Source organism: Molothrus ater, chromosome 13, assembly GCF_012460135.2.
Source record: "Molothrus ater isolate BHLD 08-10-18 breed brown headed cowbird chromosome 13, BPBGC_Mater_1.1, whole genome shotgun sequence".
Taxonomy (NCBI): Eukaryota; Metazoa; Chordata; class Aves; order Passeriformes; family Icteridae; genus Molothrus; species Molothrus ater.
In genome coordinates, this window is record NC_050490.2 from 11,751,148 (window position 1) to 11,760,676 (window position 9,529).

Genomic DNA, 9,529 nt, shown 5'->3' on the forward strand with positions numbered 1-9,529 from the left:
GTTTGGCTGTCTTCCTCTCTCTATCTTCTTGGCAGTTTTTTGCTTGGCAAATCAGTGAAAGAAAGACTGCTCATTTCACTGGAAATAGCAATTGTTTTCCTGAGGGTTTTGTTTATTCAGCTTACAGAAAGGCAGAGACCAAGCAAGCTGATTTGTCCTGACAGGATGAAGTGATGGAGGTAGAGACCATTCACTTCATGGATTTTTCTCCAAGGACTATTAATGCCTTTTGACTATGCTCATCCCACTGCCAGCAGTCAGCCTGTAGCTCCAGAAGGTGCTCTTAAATATTCCAGGAGAAGCTTCCCTTTCTGCTTCCAGTGATTCACCAGCAGCTTGGGACACAAAGGCTATCAAAGATTGTCCACCCAGCCAGGTAGAAATATGTTCACCACACTGAATACAATGTCTTTGAATCCTCAGGGGAGGTTTCTGCAGATTCTAGCAAGCTGGCCCACCACCACCATTCCCAGGTGAGCTGACCATGTTTAACCATCCACTTGACAATGGGAGGATTCCAGTCCTCACATTTGGTTCTTAATGACCTTGTTTCCTTGGCCTGGTGGGCAGAGTGGAAATGATTTCTTGGTGACAAGTGGCTGTGTTCTAAATGTATGGGAGGCCATGGCAAAAGGCTTTGTGAAGAGCTGAGTAGCTGTAGAAGCTGTAGCCTTTACTGCCTTTCTAAAGTCTCTGGCCTTGGTCCCCCACTGAAGTTTTTTTCTCAACTGTGCTTCAGTTGAAAAAAAAAACCCAAAACCAAAACTAGTTTTCTTGCAGTTTGATCAGGGATTGCAGTTAATTGTAGCACTCATTTAAATGCTCAGAGACTATTATCCCCAACAGATGCATGAAAAGGATGAAACAGCCAAACCACCTATGTTTGTGTAAAAATCACCAAAAATTGATTAAGCAGTTGTCTACCAGATCTGATATGTGGGATGAGTTATGAGAGCAAAATAGAAGTGTAATTTCCAGAGGTGTAGTAACTAATGATGTGGCTACCTGGGTTCTCAAAAATGTTCATTACTAAAAGAAAATCTTCAGACATTTCAATGTTCCCCCTATAACTTCTGTTCCTAGAAATCTCTCAAGAATTTTCCTAACCTGATAATTTCTCTTTATGTGTCACTCATGTTGTTTGCTGAACCACACATGGTCCATGAACAACCAGTGAAACTCATTGCTAAATGATCTTTCACATATTCTGAGATCTGGACATTTGGACAGCATCTGTTTATCCCAGCAGTGTGTCAGAAGAATCCCTGTCAGCCTGGTTTGGATGTGGTGTGACTCAGAGCATCCTGGGTTCCAGCACTGGGTCTGATGAAACCTGTTCCCCTCAGTCCCTCCTGTTGCTGTCTGGTTGTTGCCCTGCTACATTTCCCACTTCTGTCAAGTTGTATTTTGCAGACACTTCCCCTAATCAGGGGACAAATGTTTTAGGCTTTGCTTCCATGCCTTGGTTTTTCTTTCCACTATGGAATTTCTTGGAAGGTGCTGCACTGGCCACAGGGAGGATGTGGCCTTCAGGAATGAGTGCTTGAGAATTTTCACCTTCTAAAATTGAGATTTATGATCCAGTGACTTGAACCTTTCCCCTTCAGGTATTCTTGGTTTCTAATTGATCTGCAGCAAATCACATTGATGTTAAATGTTCCAGGAAATCAGTGTATGTCATCTCAAATGATAGAATCTTGTTTAGCTACATTCATCTCAGATTCCAGTTGTTTTGTTTCTGTGCATGTCTGTGGATTTATTCTGTTGGGGCTTTTTTCCTCAAAGAAGTACAGGTTCCTAATCTCATTGATTTGGTTTCTTCATTTTAGGTTATGTTACAAATTTCAAATCAGGTTACAAGAAAATCAGATTAGTTTCTTGTGCTTAAACAGAGCACTTAAATGTCTGGACTTGGTACTTAAAAACTTATGTTTTACAGAATTTGTCTGTTGTGGGTGTGCAGGAGGAGCAGAGCACTCAGTATTGAATGCACCACCCTTTGATTTTATTTCAAAGAGCCTTTTCACAATAAGTAAACAGTGGATTATACTAATAGTCTGAGAAAGTAATTTTCAGAAGTATGCTCTGGCAGTTGAAATATCAGTGCTGTTTCAACTGTTTCATTTACCTTCTACAAAAAGCACCATGAATGTGACAAATCACATATTCTGCACTCCAAGCTTGTTTTATGTTCTGACACTTCCAATATATTGATTTTATTATTCCTCATTATGAGAAGAAGAGATTAGTTTTATGAAAATTAGAAAATGGAGCCACATTTCTGGGAAACATTACTCATTAGCATCAAATGCCTCCCTTCACTATCAAAAACATCTAATTATTTAGGAGAACTTCACCTTTCAGCAGATGTTATTTCTCTAAATGGGAGCCTAAATATCCCTTCTTTTTGATTGTTTTGTTGATAAATGTTAATACCAATAATATTTATTTTTCTAGTCACCTGTGGATATTCAGCACTTAATGTGGCACTGAATATTTATGCTATATGGAAGAAGCAGTGCTTAAAAAGTTCACTAAAGAATTAATTAAAAAGGTTAAAGTAAAAAACGTTCTATTCTTACTGCTTCTTATATTAAAAAGTAAAGAAAAAAAAACAACCAACTCTAAGTGAAAAAGTGGTGCAGTTTGTATATCTGGTAGAGGAAGAAGGATGATAGCATTTTGCATAATATATAGGAAGATCTTTTTCCTGATTAGTTGCTCACACCCTATTAACAAATGGAAAGAATGGTCTTTGATTTTTAAACTCTGATATGGACTTTGAGTGGAGATTTAACTTTTACATCATTTTCCTGTGACTTTAGTGCTCCCTGGATTGTAGAGCCGTCCAGTGCTCTGCAATTGAACCAGGTACATGTGACTGTATCTGGAGAATTTATTTGAGGGGTATTTTTTTAGCTGAAAACACCTTCTTTCTGATGTCTTGCTTCTTTCCCAAGAGTTAATCTAAATTTTCTTGGAGGTAAAGCACCATTCCCAACGCAGCCGTGTAGAGGGAGCAGCTTGGCCACACGGTGGAGCGTTCGGATCTCTCTGCAGGGAAAAATCCAAACGCTGCCTGCCTGCCCGGATCCTCCAGCACAGAGGGAGGTTGCAGGTCCTGTGGGTTCTCCTGGGAGCACCGATCTTTATGGTGATTTATGGTAACACGTGCAATAAGGATGGTGGGAATGGCTTTTGCCCCCGCCCAGGTCTGGAAGCAGCACCTAATGGTGAAATTAATTCCCAGGGTGTTTAATTCAGGCAGCAAATCCAGTTTGCCTTCAGCATCAGGACTGCAGCATCTTATCCTCCTGTCACACGCAGGGGTTCATTTGATGTCCTCCTGCAGGTGAAGGGGTTCTCATCCAACTGATCACCCCTGGATGCACCAAATTGTTCCCACAACCACATTTATGGTACAGACAGGGGCAGGGTGCTGTCCTCACCCTGCTCCCCTACAAAGCTCACGATGTGCTTTGCCTTCCTGCAGGCTCATCTTGGGCCGTGCTTGACTTGGACCACACAGAGGGGACAGGCTAAGGACAGGCAGATGCAGGAACTTTGCTTAATAAATTGTTAATGCACCCTCATTAACATAGAAGCCCTCCCAGAGTGGATATTAAGACAAAGATTTTGGCATTTGTGCAGAGTTAAGGGAACATCTGTGTTTGTGGTGGCAGAAGATTCATTGTGTGATAATAGAAACGGAGCCTCGAAGGAAAATCCTTTTATTCATAAAAAGTAAGACTTTTTATAAGGCCTTTCACTCATGTTCTTTTTGGGGTTTTTTCCCAGTTGTCACCACTTTCATAACTTTTCTTTCCTATTGATAGACATGTTATCTATTTAAAAACAAGTGCACATCCTGAAAGGACTAATTAAACCATAAACCAATATTTTCAGTAGTTTTTTCTTGTTCACCTTTATGTGCTTTGAAATAGAATACAAATCTAAAGGTCTGCACAGGCTGAATTAAATAGCTTCCTATTTTGGAGCTAGTTTAGTTTAGTCCTTTGAGCATTTAAACCAGTTACCCAATTAAACAAATCAGGATTAGTTACAGCTAAGATGATTTACAAGTTGCAAAGAGATTGCACTCATTTAATTAAACCTAAACAAATTTATTCAATTCTTGTGATATGTTTTCTGCATTTAGGTGTCACCTTAGAAATATTTTTAAATAGTGAAGAACTGCACATCTTAAAACCTTGAGAAGAATATATGGTGTTGTTTAGAAGTATGAAAATTAAACACTGTAAAGAGAACTTAATGATTATACCATGAGCAGGAAATACAAGAAAGTGGAGAGAAAAAAAAGAAATCAGACTTAGTTTGTTGTGTAATAATAATAAAAAGCTAAATATTAATGATAGGTTGTGAGTCATAATTTTCTTATTAAGATTTAAACTGTTTTGCTTGAGCTGAGCCTTAGAGGCTGCTCATATGCATCTTCATAACACATCTCAAATCTTAGATGGGTTAATTTAGCAAAGCCCATGCTGGCTATTAAAGAGCTTTCTCAAAACATTCCACCTACGGAGGAAATAAAATGTACCATGAGACCGGTGAACACAATAGATGAACTTCCAAAAACCAGCATGTGTTTAATGTGTGCTGGCAGGAAGGAGATCATTACCACAGTGACTAAGAAAGTCTCTTCACTGCTTTATGATTTGAGGCTTTTCTTGTAGCTTTTGGCCTCAAACACTTGATGTCCATAAGCTCAGTGATTATTAATTCAGCAGCAGATAAAGGTATTTGCATGGTGAGATTCTGGGAAGAAAGGACTGTTTGAAATATATATATATATCAAGATTTTGTTAGTGTTTACCTAATGTTTGTAAACTGCATTTTGTATTGTTTTTTAATGCTTTTGCACTGAGGGTAGCACCCATAAAAGCCCCCCAAATGCAAGCAACAAAAACATCCAAGATCCTCACTTTAAAAAGTGGGTTAGGAAGGGATCCTCCCTTGAAGATTTGAGCGGTCCATGTGGTCCCCTGGGACCTGGGCTATGAGCAGTTAATGCAAAGGCTGTGGGGCTGACTTACCATCCACTGAAGGCAGGGGGAAAAATGTGATTTTATTCATCATTGCAGTGCTCCCACTGTTCAGCTGAATCCCATCAGTCCAGAACTCTCAGAAGTTCCATAGCTATATCTTTTCCTTTTGAGACTGAAAAGCCATTATGAGAACACTTGTTATATTGAAAAACCAAGGGTGCTAATGGATTATTAAGTGTCTGGGTTAACCTTACTAGAGATGTTTTCATTGGGATAACTCAATTTAATATAATATAATAGAATTTTCTAGTATATGTGAAAGTCCAAATGGTGATGTGCAAAAGCAAAGATGAAAAGTCCCTTTGAGAAATCTGTTTGAAAGCTGATTATTTGAAATTGCTGTAACCTTCTAACTGCTTGTCCTAGTGATGAGATAATGATATAATTTAGAAGTGGGAGGCTTAGTGATATATGTTTCATTTAGATTCCTCCTAATAGGTGACATTTGTTGAAAGCTGACTCTTGAACTGTGCTGCATGCCTTTGCTATCTATCTGCCTTGGAGCTGTTGGAGAATGTAATTGCATTTTGCTTCATTTCCTGTATAATTTATGTGAAAATCCCTCAGTGGTAGGAAAGTACAAAGCCCAGATAATGAGTAGGTGATGATGTATAAGATTTAGGATGGTTGTTTAGGCTGCAGCTTGAACTGCCCATGACTCAGGCACTTTCAAGGTCATCTGATATTCAGTAAGCTCAGGCAGCACAGTGCTTCTGAGACTGCATAAAATTAATAACATTTTGCCTACTTTTAATAAACATCAGTCTGAACATCATTTTTTAAGCTTCTGAGGTGTGTCTTTGGGGTAGGGTAAGAAGAAATGACCAATTTTATTGCATTGAGTTATTGCAGTATTTAGAGCACACTTTTTTTGTGAAGAATATTTAAAGTAATTTTCTGCAAAGGTGTAATATTTTGAGGTCTCCGAGTCTTTTCTTTATGTTTTTTTACCCTTTCAGAGTTTTTCCCTCATAGTTTCTTGATCTATTTCTAGATCTTTTTTTTTAACTGATGTGTTAGGTGCTGAATTCAGGTGATCATGTATCCACAACCTGGTACTCCCAGCTTTCCCAAGCACGGTGTTGATGCAATATCCTGGAGAGCAAGAGGAATAAGCTCATCTCTTTGCAGACAGTAATTTGAGGAGCTGCATTTGTGTTTTTTTCCTTGGACAAATGATGATTACTGTTTGCTAATGAGTTAAGTATTGTGTACCTAAACAACCTCCTAGGTTTTAATAGAATTACTAACATTCTTTATGCAGTGAATTAGGCTTATTTGAATTTCCTTGCCTATTTTTTATGAACATCTCCTTTGTAAAGATGTTAGCCAATAAATGTAGTATTAGTATTAGTATTCCAATGCCAAACCCTTTAAAATTAGGGTGGGATTCTAGCCTGGGAAATTGAATGGATGTTACAAAACCCAAGGAAACCAAAAATAGGTTTTTATGGCTGTCTGCTCCAGATACATCCCACCTCTTCCAGGCTTTTGACTAACAAGGTTGTCCCAAATATCACCACTCTGGAAAGTCCTGGCTATTCACTTACTTTCTGCCATTGCCAGTTCCTGGAATTTTTCCTCTCCTCTTCTAAAATGAGAAATTTCTTCTTTTTTTTTTTTTTTTAATTGATTTATTAAATAGTCTAAAATTATCTTCTTTTTCACTGACTCCTATGTCTGGCTTGTAAGGACTCACGCAAGTCTGGAAAATAATTTGGTTACAGGGCTTTCAAAAAGGTCTCTGGTGAAATGCACACGTCCGTGGGATGCACGTCAGACCGCTGGCAAAGAAAATACTGATTTCATCATTAGGCTAAGAAAATACTGATTTCCTCATAGCAGAAGAAGCTGCAGATCATGTATTATTGTTGAAAAATCAGTTTTCTGATGGCATCCAATTGCTTTTTTGCCACCTGAAAGTACGAGTCACAAGTCCCAGGGGCAGTGAGCCAGGCATGAAGCCAAGGCATCAGCTGAACTGGCTGTAAAAGCTTTAATGCCTGTTCTGCCCTTCCTTGGGTGTTTGGCTTGGCATGGGGCTGTTTCTGTTTGTCTTCAGCCCCTTTTCTTCCCCTGGTTTTCTTCCTTACCCTCTGTCTTAGCACTGTTCTCTAAAACACTCCTGAAAATTTCCTGATTTCAATATATTTTCTTTTGAGTTGTACTGTCACAGAAATGTATATTTTAATAGTCATGAAACTCATCCAAGAATAAAAATAGTCATCTCATGGTGCTGTAAGATCAGTTAACTGCACAGGAGGAGCTTTTTAAATGGAATATTTTTTTATGTGGGATGTGAATTCACAAAGAAAATTGAACTACAATGGCAGCATTCCCCTTGATCCAAGTGTGATAAATGTCAGCAAGAGTTATGAACATGCTGAAATTGAAGAGCAGAACCTACTGTATGAAATTAGGCTGTCCAAACAATCTTAGGAGGAGAGAATGATTTACCAGAGCTCAGTAGATCAATTTTATTCTCAGTAAGTGAAAGCAATGGCTTTGGCACTGTTACCCTGGAAATCCCATAACTGCTCTTATGTCCAGCTGCATATCTCGGGACTAAACAGGTGAACTGAGATTGCAATTTGAGAATTACATGTTTGTCTTTGAAGTCTAAGTGAAGTCTGACTTTTGGTCTTAGTTTTTTCAGCTCTACAAGTCAAGGTCCTCTAGCTATGAGGAGCTTCAATGTTTTCACACAAACCTGGATGCTCTACAGTATCGTTACCTATCACTGGGGTCTGTGAATGTTTTCAGCACTACTGATAATTACTTCACTTAAAAAGCTGTCTTGGTCAATGTTTCCAAATGCTTTTCCCCCCCTTGGTTTTCTGTACTTGAGGATGTGGAGGGATAATATTCTCTTTTTCTTACAAAGATGATTGGAAAACTTGTCCCTTTCTTAATTTTTTACCTTGAAATTGATGTCAGGAATGTTCTGAATCTCCCAAGCAGAGAGATTTTGAAAAGGTCCTGAGTTGAACTGCAGTGCTGGAATGATGGGTAAAATTTAAACTCTACCTCGATGGGAATAGAGCATATGGGAAAGAATAAAGCCCACTGTTTCCTTGAATTGTCAGTAAGCAGAGTTCACCAGCCCAGCTCTTTCCTGGGTAAGCACTTGAAAATGCAAAATGATCCTATGGATCAAATGTGAGTCTTCCTATTACACACAGAGAGCTGAAAGTTTTGCAGTAAAAGGCTAATGTCCTGTTTTACATCCTGTTAGTAGCAATTGAAATCAAATCTGTAACCCCTGTAGTATTCACTCAGACTAAAACAAACCCAAGCAGGTTTCTGGATTCAATAGAGCAGATTGAAATGGGCAGCTGGGTGTTCTGGTTGCTGAACTGCTGGCTGAGTTGAAAAGCAAAACCAAAACCCTCTTTGTGGTCTGAGTTAAAACTTGAATTCTTGAGAGGCTGTTCCAGGGACCATGGACAACAGAGGATATTGCCAACTTCAAGGCTAAGCCCTTGGAGCCTGTTTTCCATTTTCCCTGCATCCTTCTCTCAGATGGGCTTGGAATTCATAAGTCTCTTGCTGCTCATTGTGCTTTTAGTGTTTGGTAGTAACTTCTCATGATGTATGTGCCTCAAGCACTGGCACTATTAGAGCTGTATAAATGTCAGCATTAAATTGTCCCTTTGTTTTTTTTAGACTCTCAGCTTTCTTCTAACAAAGGGGAACAAAATTTGTCTGCCTCGTTGACACATTAACATACACTAGCCAATTAAATCCATGTAAATCAGCAATGTTAGTGTTTTAATGGGTTTGGTAGTGCTGTAACACCATGACATGGAAGGATACAGCTTTATTTGTGAAATATCTCTAGGAACTATAGATGATGTTAGATTTTGATCTCTCCACTGTGGTTCCTTCAGATGAAAAGTAGAACATCTAAAATCTCAGGGGAAAACTATGAGGCAGGAATGGTAGTACAGAATGAGAGATATCTGTGTTTCTCTCCTGCAGAGTCTGGAGGTCTAGCTTATGTCTTCAGGGGAATTGAGGCTGTTACTGTGTCAAAACCTGCCTTTTGGGGCATTTGGCTGAGTGTTTATCTGCAACATGAGATTAACATTTATGCACATAGCTGGAATAAGCAGGGAGCTGATGGACTGTGGTAGAGTGGCCTGGCACTCATCCTCATGAGCTAAGGCAGCAGAACCTGCCCCCAGTGCCACTGGCTGAGATGCAAAGGAAAACAACTACAGCCAAGGAAGGACATTTGAACTAACATATTCCTGCTTTTAATTATATAATTGAAAATATATATCTTGTGGCATGTCAGAAAAAGTGGTGATGTGGGTGTGTTTGCAGTTCTGTGAGCATCAAAGCACTAAAGGGCGTTCCTGGAATCCAGAATAGTTCTTTTGTTTTTCCAGCTAGGAAGAGGTGATAAGACTTCTAATAGAGATGTGCTTCTGGGCTGATATCTATTCCTTTTGGCTGTT